Genomic DNA, 23034 nt, shown 5'->3' with positions numbered 1-23034 from the left:
GTGTAACTTCTTATGCTGTTTGTTCATCTGTTTAGAACATTACTATTTTGATTCAAAGCATTGGCCAGAGGATAAAGTTCTTGGCTGCAGGTCATGAAACTATTAACATTCATGCCTTTGTAGTAAATTTTAGCATCTTTCATGTCTACATGCAAGAGGAAGTGTCTTCTGCTGTTGTGACAATGCTCTATCAGAGTCGTAAATTCTCAGGCCTTATGAACAGATGCATATTTTAGCTTTTTTTGATAACTGAAGAACGCCATACTCGGATTAGCTCTTGTGAAACTTCTTTTCTTTTTTCTTGTTTTAAATTGAACATTGAAGTTTATAAGGAAGAAGTAGGAAGACAATGGCTTCATGTATTCTGCAGTTTATTTGAGTCTGAAGGACAATTTGTAGAGATATACCGATTAATACAGGAACTTGCCATTGCCCAGTACATTTTATGGTAATGAAGCATAGATAGATATAGTACTTTTATTTCATAGAATGAAAATTTCATAGTCACATTTAGAAGGTGACTACAGAAGGCCAAGGAAATCTTTTCTTCATTTTGTGATTATGGGAAATAAATATGTATTTGGATTTCTTAAGCTGTTTCATTTCAAGACATGATTCCCAGTGTTGGTCCCCCTCATACCTACTCATGTCTGTGTGCCCAGCAGTAGCTGCAATAACCAGAAATGAAAGAAAGAAAACAGTATCTTGTTCATAGGAGTGCATTGTCTTCTCTTAATGTTTTTAAGTGTCCCAATTAACTGTCCAGTGTCATTACTTCTATTAGATCTTTTCAGACCTCTTCAGTTTTTAAAGAAATCAACTCATTCTTACAATAAATCTTAAACAAGTCAAACATTCAAAGTAGTTCTTAATTTTGGCTGTAGATGCTTCTGCGTAATACCTGGAGTCCCATAGTAATGGCACTGTCTGTCTTGCATAGTGTAACAGGAAAGTTTCTCCCAAACAGAGATTGATTCCAGGAATATATACTGCTACTGGATTGGATCTATTGTCTTTGAGTCCTTATTTTCTTTAAAAAAAGCTTTTCAAAAGAAACCTTTGCTCGTCTTGAAAAGCGTCATGTATCTTTGCAACGTAATGCTGGTGTGTCTCTCTTCTAACCCTGAGTAGTTCAGCATCCCTCTTCACTGAGGGCTCTGAGATGCAATAGCGTTTCAGTTTGTGGTAATGGGTTTATGTGCAGACCCTTGACCATCGCTCGCCGAGAGCGAAACTGAGGCCGTTCCGTAAGTGAATGGAGTGCAATTCACTGTTCTGCCACAAAGTTCTCCGTTTTGGTTTTAAAGGTATTTCAGAGCAAAAAGCACCTGTTCCACATATGTCCAGGGGATATAGCTTTTTGCTAAATATCATCCTTGAAGTGTCCTAATATTTCAGATACAAACAAGAGAAACTTTGACATTTCTCATATTGATCATCTTACTGTCATCATAGTGTTTTGCTGGCAAATTTCTAAGCTTGTTTGTCACCTTGTAGATCAGATGTTCAAATCTGAAGTTGATAATTTCTAGAAGTGTGGAAGGGCTTGCGATCTCTTTCTTAAATAGTGCTACAGATGAAGGAAAGACTACTGTTTAAAAACAGCAAATCCCAGATGCTCGGCATTTCCTTGGTGAATCACTAGGGCTCTACAATAACACTGATTTTGTTACTTACAGGGCAAAATGCCATTGCAGAAATCGACAGCAAAGCTCTTGGTGCTCTCAATGGGACCATGGGGTTAGCTTTGTGGTTTTGTTCCTTGCCTTCTTTCTTCCATAACCACATTTCCCTGTGCTTTCACTCATATTGGAAATACCTGGAGGGAATGTCTTCTTGCGCTTCCCCCCACCCACGCGTTTTTCCTTTTTTACCCTCACGCTCCTGAGTCGCTAAGTGCCAGACACATATAGGTGCTCACAATTATTCAAAGAGTGATCTATATACTGTCCAAAGGCAGCAACTTACCTGAAAAAAAGTGTCTTCAGTAGTCCCTTTCCACTATCCTGATGGCATGTGTCTGTAGTAAAATTGCAAGTTAAAATAAAAGAACTGTTGTGAATCAAGTGTCTGCTTTTTTAATATAATTTTCTATAGGAATTGGTTACTTTCTGTAGTTATCACTAGCATTTTGTGTGACAAAGGACTGGTTTTTGCTTCCTTTAAAAACCTAGTTACAAAGTATTTCTGTAAAGTGATTTTCTTACTTTTCTTTTTTTTAAACAGAAATGCTCCATTATAATTACGCTTTTATAACCATAATACCGTTTACATGTTTTATTTATAACAGTCAAGATATTTCTCAGGAACACTTACCTTTTTCTCCTTCTGCACTTTAAAACATTATTGTGGATGATATCGTATTGGAATACTGCTGAAGACTTTTTGGGGAGTTGTGTGTAAGTTTTTGGGGTGTGGCAGTAGTCTACTCTGTGCCTCTGAAAACTTGTGTGTGGTGTTGTTCAGGAATGAGTTACCAGAAAAATGTATATATTGTTTTTGTAATACTAACTAAGATATCGATGTAATTTTACACTTGCAGTATCATAGTTGATCTCTGAGAGGGTCAGGAAAGGCTAGATGGACATGGTGATGGTAACAGTGGTGCCCCCTGCCCCATCAGCAAATGTAAGTGTTCAGTACCAGAACATTTCTAAGTGTTGAATAAATATTATTCTTACTATTTTCAGAACTGAGACTACTCCCTAGATCTCTATGGATGTTGAGAAAGATTTAGAAAAGCCTTTTTACTCATTAACATGTAGAGACATTTGCTATAGTTTGGCTGCCGAGACCTAGTATCATGAAGAAATAACATCTTCAGAGGGTTGGAAAGTAAAAGAAGAAAAAAAGAGATGCTCTACTGAATCAAGCAAAATTAAGTAGTCAGAAGTGACTAGGAATCAAAAGGCTAAAACTTTGTCTCCCTAAATAAGTTAGTTATTTATCCCTAGTGACAGAGGTACTTTACATGCAAAAAACAGTCATAAAACATTTTGTCAGTAACAGCACCCATAACTCAATGACTCAACATATAGATGGATACTGGCAAAGTAAGAACAGGTCTACACAGTTAATAAAAAGGGGAGGATAATAAATGAAAGTATTCTGATATATTTAAACAGAATCCACTTTTATGGATCAGTAGTGCAAAAATTTTGCTGAAGATTGGCTTCTGGTGTAAAGTGGAGCTCTTGTAGAGTTGTGATACGAATGTGAGCACAGACTGCAAGGGACTACAGGGGAAGGTCTTAAAAGTATGAGTTGATTTTACTGTGATTCTATTAAATAAACAGTCAAAGCTAGTTAAAACTGAATCCACCATGTAAGGGGCAGCCTGCCAGTGTGAAAACAGGCTGCAAATTATCTCATTAACCAAAATCATCAGCAACTGTCCTGCCACACCGTGAGTGGTTTTTTTTATTATTATTATTAATTTTAAGCAAAGAATCAACCCCTTTGGTTTTTGTGGTTTCTTTTTCTTGAGGTTATCAGTCTCTCCTCAGTTAGGAAGATCCTTAGCTTCACCAGTGCTGTCTGCAAAAACAAAACACCTGCCCCCTGCCAATAAATAAATAACCCACCCCAAAACAACTCTTCCCTTCCCCCTTCATTTCTCAAAGGGAACCCTATTGGGAATAGTGTGGAAATCCAAGTGCATTTTGAATTGAAGAAAAACCGCTTGCTCAGTAGGTAATGTCCTCAGCATCAGTAAATAATTTCTCAAACTGTGGGATGGATCTCCAGATACTATCTGTGTGTTTGAAACATCAATAAATAGCTTGCTGTTACTTCTATAGATCAGGTCCACAGTTATTTTACATAAGACTTTCTACATCTAGAGAATATTTTTTTCACACACATGCACTCACTCACAGAGAGAGAGAGAGAGAGAGAGAGAATGAGAATAGATAATAATTTGCCTCTGTTCCGTCTCTAAATGGGATGAAGGTTAGTTGTTATGGTTGGCAGCAAGCTAGGGAGAGCAGGAGGCAGAGTTGTGTGTTGTATGTATAAAAGAAGATATATCAAAGAAACTACTCAGCAAAAAATTTCAGGTTTTGTTACTGGCTTCTAATGGAAAGGGAAGTTGTAGTATTTAATAAATAGTGTAACTTTAATATTTCTACAGGAACTTTGAGTTTGCGGTTGGGTTAGGTATACAGGAATATGTGCTATTGTGATACACAGATCTATGGGCTTTTTTTGTCAAAGGCTAGGATTATTATTTTTATTTGCACTGTATGAAGTGCAAGTGAAGTGAAAGTACCAAATACTTTGTTCTCTAGAGTGCTTATGACCTGTGTTATCCTTCAGCCATGCAATCCTAGTGCTGTAAATGGCACATCCTACAATAAAAACTCCCACCTGTTTGCACAGAACTGCAGATACAGTCATTCGTTCTCCTGCAAATGAGGCGGTGTGCATATTCCTCTTGTTTAGGGGAAGATTTATCCATCTAAAACTCCTTTGAAAATGGAAGATACTATTGCTTTGCCCTGCTACTTAGCAATGTTATGACTATTTTATGTCCTACCTGTGGCCCTGTGGGGAATATTGTAATCTAACCCCCTCTTTCTGCAGCCAGTTAAATTGATTTGCCACTAAAATAGATAAATCAGCCACACTTTTAAATTTTGCTGGACATGAGGAGGAAAGCTTAGTGTACTGCTGCACATCTGGATGAAACCTGTAACTTCAATATGCTGCAGGGAATGTATGCTGATGCATCAACTTGCCTGGAGACCATGGGTACTATCAAACACGGGCTGGGAGTGTGGCAGCTCTGACAGGATTGCCAGGAAGAGGCATGTGTCCCCTTCTCCTTCCTCACCCTTCTAGTAGAGACTTCTGTGCTCCTGCCTTCCCTCTCTCCCATGCTGGAATCCAGCTCTGCTCCATCTCTTGTGTGCTCCTTGCTCTTTGCTCTTTCGCCAGCTCCTCGTGCACTTGCTCGGCTGATGTAGCCCATCTTGTGTGCTCCTTGCTCTTTGCTCTTTCGCCAGCTCCTCGTGCACTTGCTCGGCTGATGTAGCCCATCAGTGTAGCATGCGGAGCAGCCCTGGGAGCTGCTGGCCAGCCGGAGGTAACTGCTGGGTCTGGAAGCTCTTGCCGCAGGGTTTCCACTTGTCGGGAGTTGAGGAGGGAGGCTGCTGCTAGGTACGGTCTGGAGAAGTACCGTCGATAGGCCTGTGACAGCTTGGGAGGTTGTTCCCTCGAGTACCACTGTGTGTTCAGGAGTCTTTTAAATAGTGGGAGATATAAGCCCTGCACATTACTGTATCCTGAACTTAAGGTACAGCTTAAACAGAGAGTAGAGATGCTGTATATCTGTTCTGTTTCCAGGCCTATTTAATGTTAATGGCAGTTATTGGAAGTTATGCATGAATAAGAATAGACTAGGACTATTTTTTTTTTTTTAAGCAACACTGCAAAAAAAAAAAAAGTAAACAAGAATCAGTGATGCCAGTGAAGATGTAGCTACACTGTTTTACAAAAAATATGATCTAATGGTATGCCAGCAGATGAGCTGAAAATCCAAGTAATTTGTATTGTGGTCTGTATCCTACAGTTCTGCTCTGTAAACAGAAGAAAACCTTTATTATTAATTGAAATAAATTGAAGGAGATGGAAGGGACTAAGCCTAAGAAGAGCTCTGAGTTTAGGATTATTTTGCTGTAAAAGCAGTTTGTGAGCTACAGTGCCTGTGTACTTTTGAGGAAGAATTATACTACTTCATTCCAACCTATGTCTTAAGATTTTCTTTTGGTCCCAAAGACAGAGTGTATAGTTATTGGATAAGTTCACCCATAATATGAAAAAATAGTTGGAATGCAATACATTGATTTAAAAAAAAAAGTCAACACAGTGTCTTCTGAAAAAGACACTGAGTACCTTTTCACCCTTATGTGGTGCTTGCCATGAAGTCCAGTGGAATACTGAGAAAAGTTGAGGCAATGAAGAAACTGGTGCCCTACCTCAAGCAAAAGTAAGACTTTCATAACAAGATTACTAACAGTCGTTGATGATAAGATTTAAAAGGATTGTCCTAGTTTATTTCTGCCCCAGACTGCTTGTGCAATGTTGGGCAGGTCTTTTAATCTTTTTGCTTTGGTTCCCCACTTAGAGAATATGAAGAACTTCTTCTTTCATCTTTGGTTTTTGTAAAAACCTTTTGGGAGAAGATAGGAAAAGCCTTCTCGGAGCTTTTTTCTCTTCCTTTCTTCTTCTAGGGAAACTTTGAGCTGTTAGGGCTCAGGATTTCAAGGGGAATAGAGGAACTGAACCTATGAAGCAGTTATGTTCTGCAGGATTGATTCATTTGTTTTAAGGGAAAAATTCCAGCACATTTTACTGTTAGCCTAAATACATAAGTCTCTTCCTTTTTGTTGTGCAGCGTATGTACACATGCAATTGCTTGTTGGGAGCTGTTTTGAATAGAAGGTGCTGCCAGACTTCCTCCTGGTCTTGCTAAGGAGTAAAGTCAAAAGGGAGTGTGTGTGTGTGTGTGTGTGTGTGTATACGCGCGCGTGTGTGTGTGTGCTTTTTTATATTGTTTTTTTCTTTGCTTTTGTTTTTAACTTCAGCTTTGTCAGGGTAAATCCAGCTTTGACCTTTTCCCTTTTAACTCTTCTTCCTGTGAAATTGTCGTGTGGTTGATATGGGCTGGTATGTGCCACCGTACTGGCACTTTCTTCTGTGGATAAAGGACCTATGTGTTCTTGTATAGATCACAAGAATGCAAACGGTTGGACATACCCTACCGAAATACAGACTTTGGTGTTTCCTTTTTGAGCATGGAGAATTGGCTTTTATGTGAAGTAAACATGCACAGAATAGAACCTGTAGGCTGTTTTCTAACTATGGATTTGATGTGATTGGTAATAGTTCAGTAAGTTTGGGAGGAAAGAGAATGGGGCCTAGGTTGTCAGTTAGCTGTTCTTTTGATAAATCTGAGTGCATGTTGTCAACTGGAGTTCACATTAACACTACAGACATTTTCTAGCAGCCAGAGTCAAGAGGTGAGAGACCAGCTGAGCGGGGAAGAAAGCCTCCAAGACAGCAGCACAGGACAGAAGATTGAGACAGTGTCACCGTGTCACGCAGAAGGTATTTTGACATGTCTTCTAAAACTTCTTGTTTGTGTTGAAAGGAGAGAGACTGCAGGTCATCCATTGCTTTGAATACCACTAACCCATCCAGTGACAGAATGATGTCTTCTGTTTCATAAAGTTATGTTTTGCACTAAAGTGTATCTTAATATTTTGATTCACCAGGTTATGCTTCATATTATCTGAAGAAGGATGTTTAGAAATATTTCTACTAGGTCTCTTCTCTTTTTCCTTAAAGATGTCTACATATGATTAGCATCTAAAACACAGACTTCCCTAGGTCTTGTATTTTATTTTGTTAGCCTAATAACTTTGTGTATGTTTGCTGCTATTTAAAACAGAATTTCTGCTAATAGTTACAACTGTGAAGCAGTTGTGTGATATTGTTTGCCAGACAGACGTTACCTCGTCAGTCGATAACGGTACAAGGATACGGAACTATGATTATCTTTCGTGGAGCACTGCTGAAATAATGGAAGCTCTGGAGCGTGTCTGTCATTCATATATCATTTCCACATCCCATAGTTTGTTGCGTCTTGAAAATAAGCAAAAGTGCTTATAGTTTTTGCTGTGCAGAATACCGGCTGTGTATTTTCTGTAATACTCGGTGCTGTGTGAGCTGTGTGTTGTGGCTTCAAGTGGTGTGCGTGAGCCTGTGCGTGTGGCAAGTCTCTGTGCCGTGTGCTTGCTACTGCAACCAAATAGAAAAACAAGACTTCACCAGTCAACCGTACTGCCAAGCGGAGGTATATAGGGTGCCAGCTGAACTGGAATCCAAGATGCTGGTGAACGAACAGAAAGGACAGGTCAGTTTCTGATTACGTGGAAAAAGCTTGTATAGTCTGGTGGGGAGGGGGGAGTCGAAACTAGGGAGCCCACTTCAGTAGCTTGTAAGGCAGAATTGCTGATGAAAGTGAAACGTCTCTGTTTTATAATCTTTTTTGTCAGTGTCCCTTTATGAATTTGTGCTTACTGTAGGGTAGTACAAGAATTGTCTATACAAAACCATATGCTTTTGGATGAAAGGTGATGGGATCAATGACAATTTTCATGGTTCTAATTATTACGGTGTGAGAATCGGTGCTTATCTGTTTGCATTGTTTTTTCCCATCAGCTCTGGCAACATCAGTTTTAAACCTTGAGGAATACTCAGAAAGCTGAACAACAGCTCTTCAGAGAGCACAGCACATGATAAACGTCACGGCGTGAGAGGAGTTGTGCCATGTCTTAGTTATGAATTTTCCTAAGCCTTCAGTAAGAAGTAGTTCGGGTGATGCTGAGGAAAAGCCCTCAGGTTATGAGTGAAAAAAACAAGGTGTATCCAACAGGACTTGTTTTTCCTACAGCTTTAGGAAATCTGCTGTATAAATTACTGTCATACTGCTTTTTCTTTTCTCTTCTGTTGTGTTTTTTATATGCGTTTCAACCTGACAGCTTGACGTGATAATATAGGGTGAAGACTGTAACCAGTCTTTAGGCAGTTATTTCATCCCCCTTCTTCCCAAACTGTGCTTTAATGTCCATTATTTATTTCTGAAACTGGGAATAAGCTTGTTCTCTATTCTCATCCAATGAAAAACATGAATAAGGGCTGCGGAGAAGCACATCAGCATAGTCTTTTTCAAGTAATACTCACTTTTAAGAGGATAATTATGACAATTTAACTTGGTTAAAAAAACCCATATTTTTAAGAGATGTAGTTCTAAATAAAAAAATCATATGGCCTGCAGCTAATTTCAGTGTGTCCTTCAGTAATTTATAGCTAATTCAAATGATCAGGGTTTATGGTAAACATGACATGAAAATAGTTTTTTGTTTGTTTTTGTAAGTCAAGCACCGGGATGTCAGTAGCTAAACAGCTAGTAGTCTGTTCTTGTAATATTGGCTCTAACATGTGGTTCCATAGCCGAATACTCTGTCTCAGATACTGGCCAGCACTGTAATGTTTCAGAGAAAGAGTGAAGAAACCTCTGTATAGCAAATATAGGATAATCCATGCCTTAAGTACACGTCCCATCCGAACCTAGGGCTGACCAGTTTTTACATGTTCTCATAACGTTTAAGGAGGAGTCCTACTGTGTCAAACTACCGTTTTATCTAACACAGTTTTTAGTCTCCAAAAGCATCTGTAAGCAGAAGCCTGGGCAAGAGTAAAACTAGGGCAAGAGTATGTCATGCTTCCCACTTGCTCTCCCATCCTCCAGCTATTTGCAGCTAAGCACAGATTTTCTGTGCTGAACGTAGTTTCTGTATGTTTAGCAACTGCCACTGCATGTTTTTCCCATAAACATGACCCTTCTCCCCTGTCAACCCATCCAAGTTTCTGGAGTCCACAGGTCCTTTCGGTAAGGATTTCCATTGCTTTACTCCCTGTAGCTGGAAGAGCTGCCTCTTTTGGTTTGTTCTAGATCTGCATCCTACTATGCTGCTGTACTAGAAGAGAGTGAACGGTTGATTCCCTACCACCTTCTTGGTGTTGTTTGTGATGTGGTAGCTCTTCTCTGAACTTTTCTCATCTAAATGGAAGGTTTATACATGCCTTGATTGTTCTTTGCACAAGAGCTGTCCCATACTTCTAATCGTACTTTTCGCCTCACTCTGTGGAGCGATTTAGAAAAATACACACAGAAGAAAGGTCTGATTCTCCCACCTACAGTGAAGTTTACCAAGGCTTATATTTAATAAGAATTCTTCACATGCTCATTTTATGCTCATGTCTGGGCCAACAGTTGGATTGACCAGGCTGCTACTTGGATGTTTCACTGGTTTTGCTAGTTTTGTTTAGATAGATTCTTGAATAGGTGAGTCTTGATAGATGTCTTGAATTCATCTGGCTCATCTGTTAAGGCAGAGAAATCTAGGGGCTATTACTTGTGTACTTTCAGTGAACGTTGGTCATGTCTTTCTGTCCTTTACCTTTTGTTTACAAGTAAGCGTAAGTAACACAATAGGACTTCCACTCAGCTCTGGATGGGCTATATACAAACAAGAAAAATTATGAGTCATTCCTATTAGAAAAAAAATCCTTAAGATTAACTGTGTATTGTTTGTTTTTTATTTCTGCTATTTATTTTAGATTTTGTGTTGATAGTGAAGATGTGTGTGTGTATTTCTCTTGTTTTTGTTTTTTTCTGAGAAGCTATGCCTCTGACAAGCTTGAATAATTGCAGAGGAGTCAGTAGAATACTGATCAATTATTTATTGTGTAATGAACTGATGCTTGAAAGGAGACTGTCCGTATTGTCCTTGAGCACATGGAGAAAAATCACTGCTGGTACTTGTGCAAAGAGGTCTACCATTGTTTCAGATTTTAGTTGATAAGGCAGATGTTTTGGGGCTTGAACTGCATATTGAGATGGAACAAATTTGGAGCAGTCATTTCAATCGGGTATTATCTCCTTCCCATTGCATTGTCTCTGTGTGGCTAGTATTCCCAAATGTGCAGTGTTCATGAGCTGTATTATATGCACTAATCTGCAAGAGTTTTTAGAAGAACTCGTCCTGTTCCCTTTTTCTCGCAGGAGCTTTACTGGAGCAAGGACCAAGTATTTCATTTCCTGCTTCATTGGTGTTTAGCCGTGTCCTGCTCAAATGGAGGATGGGGCAAACCTTCCTGCCCCGCTCTGGCCAAAGACCTATAGCCAGTGCTTTTGCAGTCATAAAGCTGTAGAAAATCTGCTACATTTGATTTTGTTAAAATGTTTACAGTGTATTTCGGAAGTGTGTGAAAACATTTGTTTGGCTACCTATGTGTGCAAGAAGTTTTTTTTTTGTTTTGTTTTTTGTTTTTTCTTCCTCTCCTGATTCTTATTTGATTCCTTATAAATGACTGAAATGACTTATAGTGACCTAAAATGGAAGGAGAATGAGCTCAAATATGATTATGAAAAATGTCGCTGAAATAAAATGATTTTTACTTGGAACATGGACAATCTGGACTAAGCTGTAAGTCCTTGAAAATGGCAGGATGCAGTGTGTAGTAGATTAATAGGGTGAACAGGTAAGGAAAAATATGATGTGTTCATCATCCTGGGGGATATGTTGTAGAAAATCAGTAGGGGTAACAGAGCTCTTACAGGTTTTAAAAGGAAAGAGTGGATATGCAGGTTTTGAGGCAAAAATGTAATTCTCCTCTCAGAGGAGCCTCAGTTAAACTTGGCAGTATTTCTGTACACCAGAAATGTTTCTTCTTCATGAAGAAACCTTTATAAGCAGAACATTTTGTGATAAATATCAAGGCAAACTTGAGCAGCCCAGAATACACTGCACGGAGCAGTTCTGCCTGTTAGCAAGAGAATGAGTTGCCTGCTGGGGTTGTGCCGCCTCCATCCCCGGAGGTTTCCAAGGCAGAATAAGGCCCTGAGCAACCTGGTCTGACCTCCCCCTGCTTGAGCAGGAGGTTGAATAGAGACCTCTGAGGTCCCTTCCAGCCTGAATTATTCAGTAGTCCTGGATAAACAGGAACCCTCTCCAACAGTGTCGCACAGTGGAGCAGTCACTGTGCTGCTCAAGCCCTTGAACACTGGTACTATTAAAAAAAAAAAAAAGTTTTTCATTTTTGCTGTTATGCTAGTACCATAATAAGTATTTTAAGACTCTTCTGTCTTCTTTCCTACCCAGATCCTCACACTGAAATACCCAGTTGACTAAAACCTGGTTCACTCAGACCAAGCCAATAAGGGAATATCAGAATCCAGAGTTTACCCCAGGAGTATTTTTCCAGATCTGTCCACTTGGGTGTCTTGGCATGATAGGAGTGGGAGTAACTAAACAAGAACATACTGAAAAGCTGACTAAGAATATTGGGATAATGTACACTATATTGTTAAATTCAGTGGAAAAACAGTATGTTGGATGGATGCGCCTGTGAAGGGAAAGTGAAGAGCAGTGGCTTAAGAAGAAAAAGTGCATTTGTTAAGTCAGTTTGGTCAACATGTTGGTTCCATGTAGTAACTTCTGACTACTGGTAGTTAACACTGGCCTCTTGGACACCAGTTACGAATTTTGAGTTGATTATCTGTCACCTTAGGAAGGCTGAGTCTCGCCAGAGTCCCCCCAGAAGAAGCGTCTGCACTGATCCTAGCACCTGCTGGTGCCATTGTATTAGAGCCAGGCATCCTGCCAGAAAAAGGAGTCAGAAAATGTGCCAAAGCGATCTGGGGCTGGTTTGTTTGTCTGGCAACTTGCTCAGTGATTCCTTAAAACCAGAAATGTGCCGTAGCCATTTGCATGTGATTTGGGTTTGGTGTGTCATGGACAGCTGCTTTCAGAACGTACTGAGTTTCCTAGTACTTTGTGCTGTCCCTCTCTGTCCATGCTGCTTGCCACTTTATCTGCGGCTCCTCAAACCATAAATAACCAGTTCTTGATTTTTCTGAAGTTCTGTCATTTATTTGTTAATATACTTTACAAGAGCATATGCAAGGATAGAAAAGCAGTGTCTTTTCCCCCTTCATTTACATATTGTTTCAAGGGTCAAATTTAAATTATGACTTCAAATTCAGTGTTTCATAGATCTGATAAACATAATCACCTTCTTCATGTCCTTCGTAATCCTTGACAAATATAAGGTTTTAATCAGGAATTTATTTTAAAAAGCCCGTGAAAAAATAAAGATTTTTGGTTGGTTGGGGTGTCTCTCTCTCTTTTTTCCTTTCTTTTTTTCTGAGATTCTTAATGCTCTGAATTATAAGAAATCTAGAAGATATCCGTTTTGTATAGAGCCAAGATTTTATTTCCTGTATAAATGTATGAGCCTAAGTGATATTTTGCTTGTATGAAAACAGGTGATTAAAGCCATTCGTCTGTAAACTAGTCTGTTTGTCTCCTCAAAGATTTCTATGTGAGGAGTCCTGGATGATTTCTCTTTTTAAATAGACCAACCTCTTATATGCAGTGCTGTGTGTGCAGCATACCCAGAAAATACTGCCGGTGTGGTGACTGATAATGCAAGCGCAGTGACCATTAGATTATTGCCCTTTGAAAATGCCTCGAGAGTCCTATAAACACCAAAGTTATCTTGGCTTGGTATTTAAATGACCCTTAAATTAGTAAGGAGGCATTTGTGAAATACTCTTACAGAACTGAAATGCAATGTAAAAATACATTTATCTATTCATGCACTTCTGTAGAAATCTGAAAGAGGAAATCTAGCAGAAAATAGCTAAACAAATCATAGAAAATGTAATTGGGCACCATTTGGTCCATCTTTCCTCTTAAGAGTAGCATGTATATAGAGAGTAATTCTGCCATATATTTGTCCAACTTGTTCTTAAATGCCTGTCTGATGGAAATGACTTCTCAAAAAGTTTGGATAGATAACCTCTTTCTAGGTTACCTGTATCAAGGCTTTGCCAGTCTTACTGGATCCCCGTCCCTCGCGCTGTCTCACTAAGTCATATTCCTTCCCATCTGTTTCCCAGTTAACCCAGTGAGTTTATTCCTCTTTCTCTTGGCAGCAACTTTTTGTAGATATAAAGATGCTCTTCACCTCATTATCTTCCCTTATTCAAGGTTAACGATCCCAGTTCTTCTCAGCCGTGTGTTCTAGGCTGTTTCTTGTGGCTGTCATCTAGATTCTTCAAGTGGCCTATTTCTGTGCAAAACTCTAGACTGAGGAGAATAAAGGGATTACCTCGCATTTGATGCTTCTACTTGTACATATGAGATGAATTTGAGTTGTTTGCAACAGTATGACAGTGTTGACTTGTAGTTGTGCGGATAGTTAATGATAATACTGCAGATGACAGTTTTGGAGACAAGATGCTGTATCCAACTTGCTTATTGCCACTTAATTTCAATGTTATGTGTTACCATCTCAGAGATACTGGAGAGGTGGATATATTTTGGATGCAAGTGTGCTTTTTGAGAGAGATGCACAGCATGTTAGACTATTAAAGGCATTTCTGAATATGTGCTACTTGGGACCCTCTAGGTAGTCTGGTTAAGATGTTGCAAGTGATAAACTATCTGCATTGTTTATTCTCTTATTTGTCCCTGTCAAATTTTCTTCTTGATTGTATATGTCTTTTTGTTATTAATAGGATGGCAATGTAAAAATACCTTCTTGGAGCTCGGGTGGTAAACTTATCTAGGTTTCTCTAGGAACTCTCTAGGTTATCTAGGAACTCTATGTTCCTAGTTTTTGGTTTTGTTTTGTTTTTTACTACTGAAAATGTTTTGGGGATAAAGACTCTTTTATTACACATCATAGAGCATGTTTTTAGATTGAATAGATTAGTTTACGTACTTGCATGGTTTTATTGCAACCTTCTGTAAAGGGAATTCCAGTCTGATATCTTTTCTATGTCCTACTGGCAATCAGCTAGGGAATGTGAAAGGTGATGTTACGTTTTACATTTATATGCCTTTGTTAAGCCCTTTTGTTGCTTTGTAGATACATGAATCCTCTAAGAAATTCTGCTAATGTGTGTGATGTTCTGAGTGCTGGGCTCTGGGTTTGGGTTTCGGATTTTGCTGGAAGGTATTAAGGAGAGTTTGCTTAGCTGGATGGTGCCTTTCTGGCTACGCAGCTGAGGCTCGCAAGCATGTGTTTAAACAAGGGAGCCGTGTCCCGCAGATGTCATTCACTGAGAGGCACTAATGATCCAACAAAGCCGGCAAGCTGCCGTGCTGTAATACAGTCATCACTTGTAGGGTAGATTGGACTTTAATTAAATTTTCTAATTAGGTGAAAATCCAGTAACAGCACAAGTGGTAATTAGCAGGAGCCAGGTCAGGCGACATGGCTCCCCTAGTTTTTTTAACTTGTTACCCTGCCTTCGCAGTTTAGACAAGATCCGAGTGTTGGATAAAGGTTCAGGAGTCTGTCTGTCTGTCTCTCACTCTTTCTCTCTCTCTTTTTTTTTTTTTTTTTTTTGGTCAAAACTAAGTTATTTCTTCATGATGTTTTAAACCTGGCACCATTTTGGAGATGAGCATTTATAAAAATACTATAATATAGTATTTTATGCTGAATATTTTATACTTTTATTTTTTGTTATTTGCTTTAGCTACAGCTATTGTGCTTACAGCAAAGAAATTGCTACAGCTAGAGAACGTTTTGAAGAATCCCGCAAGGATTTTAAAGAGCTGCTCGCTGAGCTGGCAGCATGATGACAGAAGAAATTCAGTGCAGGCATGCTCAAGGTGATGTATGTGGGAAGGAGCAACTGCGATGACAGCTAGATTTTAAATTATTGCTGTTCAGGAAATGGATATGTGCAGCCTTGTGAACAGCTTACTGAAAAGCTATTTGGGCAGTGCTGAACAAAAAAAACTTTGTTTGCTTGGTTTGGAGAGAAGATATGTAAGAACTGCCATGTTAGTAAAACAAACAAACAAAAACAAAAAACCCCCGACTTTTAGTTCCATGTGTGTATATATAACCACTGTTGTGTTGTGCAAAAAAAGGACTAAATATAATAAGGCAGCTGAAATATATCTGAGGACTGTATCCCTTCCACTTTGTGGCTTCTGAAATTACATTTTACTAGCAACATGTGCACTTCTGCTGACAGTTGCTTTTTCCTTGACTTTATTGTTCCATCGGCCCTAATAAATATGGATACTCTGATGCAGTAGCACAATTGCATATGTTAGTGTTTCTTTTCTTAATATATCTTTGCTGACTCGAGCAGCAGTCTATTTCACCTGAAACTTTATTTACTAGGAGATGATTATATAAATGTTCAGTAAGGAAAGTGTGGCATAAAATCAAGTAATTTATCAAATGTTGGGAAACCAATGCAGATTAAAAACAAAACAAAATAAAAAAACCCCAAACCACCAAAACCAAAAATCAAAACTGGTCACAATTTTTTCCTTTGTATTAAAGATAATGTTATAAAGAAAGGGAAAAATAAACTAATACTTTTAACTTTGTCAGGAAGCATCAGATCAAGTTAACAGCACTGCAGATTATTTTATTTCAGTGTTGAATAAATATATTTGTTATAACATGTCCAAATGTTACTGTAAATAATTTGACATGATGTTTCCTGACATAATGTTAAAAGTATATTAATGTCCAAATTAACTAATCATGGAGTGAACAAATTTGAAGCAAGTTTACACTTCTCCTGGAAGCGGTATACCATTTTTGCCAAAATTATAGGGCAGTAGGACATGTGTTAAAAAGGTGCGAGTGAGCAGCAAAAGCTGGGGGCTTGCTCGCTGCACGCAGGTGTAGGAATGAGAGAACAGCCCTGAGTTGCAGTTAGGGCTGCTGAGCCTGAACTTTGTGACCTGGAAAGGTAAAACGAGCTGAGCTAGGTTAGTGCTGACAGGCCAGCAGGGATTTTGAGCTCAGCATATGTCCCTTTGTGAGGAGCTCCTTCGGGGAAATGTTAGGAGCGAGTTTGTGTCTGTGCTCGATCCTCACACTCACATTCTTGAAAGGTAGATATTTTGCACGTTTGGATAAACAGATCTCTGAAATGCCAAAGGGAGTGTAACAAATCCAGAAGCAGTCCACGCTGGGTGTGGTTTGCAGGCACCGTGCCTCTCGGGCTGACTGCTCTCTCCCCCGGTACGCAATGCAGCTGGGACGTGCCACGACGCTTTCCACGGTGAGGTTGCACATCCCAGCTGCAACTCCTGCCCGCTTTGGTGGGACGCAGACTTAATGCTTTGAAAGGGTCAACGTTTCTGGGGATAAGAGGTCAGCATGTTAGGCATCCAGAAGCTGACTTTTCCTTCCACATCTGTAGCCACTTTTGAAAAGCTTTTAATGATAGCATCCTGCTTTGGTATATAGCATATATGTGTATGTACATGTGTACAGCATACTGTGCATATATCTGTACACAGAGAGGAAGAAAAAGGTTTCAGACATCAGGTTTTGGGAGGAATGTTTCTGCTTTTAATCCCTTTCCTTAGTGGAGCATGGTTAGTTTCTCAAGTGGAGCTTGAGGAGGCTGTGACAGCCATAGTTTCAGGACACTTGGGTTTTTGCAGCTGGTAATTGCAGCTCCTGCCAAGAAGGCTAGAAGCTGAACTTCATGATGTGAAAGTGAAGCTCTACTGAAATATAACTCAGTGGATTCCTACCATTCTGTTCTGTAATGACCAACACTGCTCCAATGCTTTTTTCTCTTTCCCTATATGCAGATGTTTACTCCTCAAGAAAGGACAGTGACTCTTTAAACTGACAAGGCAATACTTGCAGGTGGGGATGCTCACCTGGCTTTTGTCAAATCCAGCTGATGTTAATGGAGGAATTAGACAAGGTCTTGGGCACAGTCTGAAACACAGGTCTGAATCAGGTCTGAAATACAAGCAACAATCTTTAGAGGCAGAGCTAAGAAGACTTTTTCAGGCTTTAATTAGGTATGTATCAGCTAATGCCTCTAGAAGAAAAACTATCTAGTACCCATAGCATAGAAAGGATATTAATGTGAGGAGGACGCTGGAAAGGGAGGAGGAAGCTGGAAAGGGTTGATGAGGTATTTCTCTCCTCTGGGAAAGAGAGAATAAATGGGGAAGAGTACATTATACTATAATGTACTGTAAAAACAGCATCTATATCAAATTTGTATTTTTGGTATCCAGTAGTCTTAGGCTTTCCTTTATACCCTGTGAAGTCTGGCTTTGCTGCTGCTGTGGAATTAAAGAACAGCCAAAAATGTCAAAGCCTTGGCTCTTTTTGTCTGCAGTAGTAAATGAAACAGTTCAGCCTTAGAGACTGAAAACTCCTGTGCATAATAAGTAGTTATCAACATATATTGATTGGATATTTTAAAAAACATCGCTAGCTCTTTGCATCTCTTGATGTCTAACTATCTTTTGACTGGTATATGCATTTTCAATAATAGCTGTAAAATTTCATATGGTCTATCGTGAAGTATGCCACTGTCAGATGTGAAATCCTCATGGCAGAGACATCTGAAGAATTCAGTTCAGTAAATAACTGGGCTGGAAGTAACAGAGAACTGGGATTTAATATCCACTATGCTTGCACATTACTGCATGTAATTCTTCCTTACTGTGCCCTTCGTGAAACGGCCGAAGGAGGATGTGACCAGATCACTGGGTAACTGTTTGTGTAAATACAAATATGTGAAGATCATTTGGATTGATTTCTTCTCCCATCCCCCCGTTACTATGGTTTTAATTGGAAGGAGCTCTTTGTTCTTGTAAAACTAGCGTGAAGTCCTTTATAGAAAGATAGTAATGTCTTTGTATCAAACAGTGCCTGTTTCAGATTGTTACGCTTGTCATTGTCTAATTGGACTGGGCAAGGCTTCTGGAAGGCTGAAACTTCTCTCCTATTCTAGTGGGAATGGCTTTAACATTGCTGTCTCTAATAGAAAAATACCTGTTTTATGGGTAGCTGGAAAAATATGCTAATTGGATTCTTGTATTTATTATATTTTAAGTCTTTGTAGAAACCCAGAAGAGGGTTTTGGCAAGCTCAGAATTTACATATGCACATACATGCATGATTTTTATGATCACTATAAAGTCTTTACTGAGCATGCAGAGTCTGTGCACTTAATAGGTTTTATGCAACTCTAAGAAATGCCTCGATCTGTATTTTTGCTATAGAATTGAAGCATTTAGTAATAATATACTAAACAACAAACTAAGCATCAAAGAAGTTGCTCAATTTAAAAGTAGTGTGTTTTAACATACAGCTGGTTGATGTATTTAGGCATAGAAAGTGCAGGTTTTCTTCCAGGGCAGGGTTATGTGCTCAGCTGCAGTTCCAAGTACATGAGATTCAGGTGCCCTGATTTCACAATGTGTTGCCTCATTGTGTGACCTTGTCTAAATCTTTTTCTTTGGCATATAGTATCTGCCAAGAAGAAATATTTTTAAATACTGGTTTAGGTATTCCTGGATGATTAGTTCTGTGTATCTGCAGATTTGATGAAAATGATTTGTTCTGTTACATGTTTTAGTAGCCTTGCATCAGGCACTGAGTGTCAGGAGTGAAGAGGAAGATGGGGATATGCATTAAGTGACAGAAAAAAGAGAACTAGACTGAGGGCTGATAAACTGATGGAGTATTGAATGACTCTGTCTTTGACTTCCTTGATTTTTAGATTATGTGCTAGTTGGTCCTGCAGCATTAATTTGAAGTTAATCAGAAGGTTATGTTTAAAAAAAAAGGAGGGGGGAGGGGGATAGTGGTCAAATTTACAGTAGTCAACATTTTTTTTTTTCAGTATAATGTTATTTCTAATTTGACTAGATATGGCTTTTTGTATGGGTACATGTTCACTTAGGAATAGATAACTTATGGAATTAGGAGATAGTAGCACTGTGGTGGACTGTGTCTACAATGCATCTTTGATGCCTTGTCTGCCTCCTATTGACAGATAACTCTTCCCTGTGCAGACGGACCATATTCTAGCTTTCCAAGTCTTTCACCTCTTTCAGATCGCTACGTTCTTCCTTTGTGAATTAACTGTACGCCAAGTTATTGATTTACAAGGACTTGCAATAAAAGCCACACCTAAACCCAGGAATTTTAGTCCTAAATTAGTGAAAAAGTTGGAGAGAGACTACATGATCCTTCAAGATCTTTGTACCACTGTAAAGCAGGAGTTTGTACTTTTCCAGTTGGGCACGTGATACTGGCCCCCAGCCTGGCAGAGATCCTGGACCTAGTACTTCACTTTCGTTTTGGTTTGGTTTTAAATGTGTTGGCTTCAATTTTTCTCTTACTGAACATCACATTAGAAGTCTGCTGGTTACCTGTAAGGATCTGCCTTTAAAAAGGAAGGATTGCCATAAAGCTGCAAGAAAAGTTTTTAAATAGTTTGTCAGAAACTCTAAATATAAGATTCATGCCATGAAATATCACTGTTGTGGTACAGTGCAGATTTCTTATGAGTACATAGTGGAGTTGCTTTAAAGTGAATGCTATCATTTGTAGCATTAGTCAAATGTGGCTGTTTCCAAACTCATGCTAAATGCTTATTGATGTGAAAAATTCTTGCTTCTTAATTAACCAAATCAAAGTCAATTAAGCTAATTGAGTAAATTCTAGCCTTTGTCTAAGGAACTTTCAGGGTTAAGATAGAGCAGCATTCAGGTTGTTCAGGCTTAGAAATTCAATTGTTTCTGTTAAGGACCACCCATACCTGTTTATTCGTAGTCATATAAATGCTAAATGAATGTCATACATATTTTTGTACTGTGTGAACTGCCAAGGCAAAAGGGCAAATAAGCCATATATGAGACAATCTTAAAGGTCTGAATAGCCTAATAAATCATGCATTATATTTAAGTTTAGTAAATGCTGGGCTCTGAAGAGCACCAGTGAGAAACTGAGAGTTCTGTTCGCAAGCCCAAACCATTGCTCTTCAATTCTGCAGAGGACTTCAGGCATGCAAACAGCACAACTGCCTTATCAGTGAGGCATGTATGAACACTTGTTCGGGCTTTAAATCTGCAAATCTCTACCGTCTGAAATAGTGAGCAAGTAAGTTAGTACAGGGGAAAGTTTTTGTTCCCTTTGTGGGCCATTCTAATTGGCAGTCGCCATCCCTTTGATAATGCAGTGCTGAATGCTGTGCGTGGGAGTGGGAGGGAGAATAGTCTAGTATACCGTCCTTGCTCTGGACTGTGCCTTTGTGCGTAAGTTGTAAAATAGCAAGACGAAATAGCTTGAACTGCTGGGTCAGTTCAGGACACAAAAAATCATATTCAGCAGCTTGAAACAGATCTGGAAGCAAGTTTTGAATAGAGAGCAATGACACTATGTGTCCCTTGATTCCCACCCCATCCAAGGGGTGAGCCCCTCGCTTCTGTGCGGGCCAAGCTCCGTGCGGGTACAGCACCGAGCAGGCAGAGCGATAGTGATCAAGCCAAGGGAAGAAAATTGCACCGATCATTTCTGAAGTTTGTGCGTGGCTGGAAACTCCCCCTGGATCCGTTTAATGGGCTGAAAAGACTCTCTATAAAGTTTGTCAAAATGCGTTAATTTGTGCTTTAAAGTTCTTAAGTAAATTCACTGGTGTCTTATGTACTTTAATACTGAATAAAGAAAATATTACAGAAGACTCTTAACTCACTCAACACTGCTCCAATTTAAGTGCTAAAAACAGTGACTTTATCCCTTACTGTAGGCGATGTAGTATAGATAGTTGTATATTACTTTGACTTTCCTGCCTCTCTTGTATTTATACAAACCCTTTGATAACATAAACTTTAATTTTATACATGTAAAAAGTTTTTTCTAAGGTCCAAGAAGCCTAAGACCTGTTGGTTTGATGGAACCTATCTAAAAGCTAATTTGGTGTGGGAGAAGGGGGTTGCGGAGGGGAGAGTCTGCAGGAGGTAAGTTGGCTCCTTTGGCAGAGTGTGGAACAAAAAGAGCTCAAAAACTTGTTTACCCAAGTGGTTGAGAGGTGCCACCAGTCGCAGAATCTAGCAAAGAAATTTGAGGGAAGGAAAACATTTTAGGTTGAATGCTTCGTTATTTTTGTTATCTATAAAAAGACTGATATTTAAAGTGAATGAGACTGCATAATCTCTGGCTGTGCTCACTAAAAGCTCATTGAATCTGTCTGTTTTAGAAAAATAGATGAGGCATAATGCGCTTAAAATTTGTGAATGATGTCCTGCATTCATTAATTAGTGTGGTGATTAGTAGTTAATTATTGATAGACTTTAATGAAACAGTTGCACATAAGAGACTCCTCCCCCCCTCCATAACTTTTCATCTTGTCGTCTTAACCCGGGTCATCTTAATTACTAGGAAGGCTTTTGTATGCATTTATTACACATACATGCTATGTAATATATATCTGAAAATGTGCGCCTACTTTTGCACACACAGGCAACTGTATCCTACAGTTTGCAGACCATGACATTTGTCACAAAATCCAGTAAATGGTGTCATTAGCCCATTTTTCAGGTGTGTTTTATGACATTAAACCAACATTACGTGAGCAAGTATCACACTCAGTCTTCAGAAACACTCACTCAACAATTCCTCTTTCTTCTGACTTCAGAAAAAGAGGAAAATATAAGTTTTTCTTTTTCTTTGCGTTGACAATCCAGTTACAGCAACAAGGTGGCAGGACTGATATCAATTCCTATGAAAATGTGCTGTTGTACGCCTTTATGAGATCCTGCTTTTGGGAATTGTGTTGTAGTAATCTTCAGTAAGGTAATACAAAACAAGACGGAAACAAATTTCAATTGTTGACCTATTTTTGGTAGTCCATCGTAGCTGGCAGAAGTTTATTGAATCACAGTGAGTGACTTGGTATGGGGGTGCCAAAACAGAAAGCTTAAATATAGAGTAAGCAGGAAAGTGAGCAGAAACTACTTGTACATCTGCCACTGCTTCTAGTATCCAAACAAAGATTCCATGTTTTTGTCCTCCAAAGACATATTTTGCAATAAAAATAACAAATTAAAACAGATCAGGGGTGTTTTGGTTGGTGTTCCTGGCAGAGTCACTGAAGAAGTGTTTGGAGGCAAGGAGCTGCTGCTTATTTGTCTTTGACTTCTGTTATATAATATATTATATTATATATTTTATATAGATATATTAGATTTTATATATATTATAAAAATAATAAGAAGTAAAAGTGGGGAAGAAGTTTGCAAAGTCCTTCTGCCCTCTCCCCGCAAAGTCTAAGTCTGTTCAGTATTTAAACCTTGGTGGTGGTGCATTTTGCTAACGCGCACAGGGCTGGGGATGTCTAGAGTGCTCTCTAGATGTGAAGTCACAGTATTTCCGTGTTGAGAGGTCGGTTTTTATGTTGAGAGAGGATGTCTCTGTGGCATGGCTGATCTGTGCTTTTTCTGCCTTGGGTCGCAGTGCATTCACGGTGTTTTGCACTGATGCTTCTGCTTAATTTTCTTCTCCTTGTGGGGCTCCCTTTCAGTCCCACTTTTCTATCTGGTTTTGGCGCAGCCAGAGCAGCTTTCGCACGTTCTGGTTGCAATATGGTGTACG

The 23034-nt window shown here is 39.1% G+C and overlaps 1 protein-coding gene across 1 annotated transcript in view; it reads left to right on the top strand.

Annotated features, from left to right (window-relative positions):
- The first annotated feature begins 7011 nt into the window (after positions 1-7011).
- Positions 7012-23034, top strand: part of JAKMIP1 (janus kinase and microtubule interacting protein 1) — a 131962-nt gene continuing 115939 nt past the window's right edge. The window contains exon 1 of the mRNA XM_026122004.2: positions 7012-7110. The gene's annotated coding sequence lies outside the window, so the exon portion shown is untranslated. The remainder of the gene's footprint in view (positions 7111-23034) is intronic.

This window comes from Dromaius novaehollandiae, chromosome 4, assembly GCF_036370855.1.
Source record: "Dromaius novaehollandiae isolate bDroNov1 chromosome 4, bDroNov1.hap1, whole genome shotgun sequence".
In the NCBI taxonomy this organism is placed as follows: Eukaryota; Metazoa; Chordata; class Aves; order Casuariiformes; family Dromaiidae; genus Dromaius; species Dromaius novaehollandiae.
This window is presented reverse-complemented; position numbering and strand designations above follow the sequence as displayed.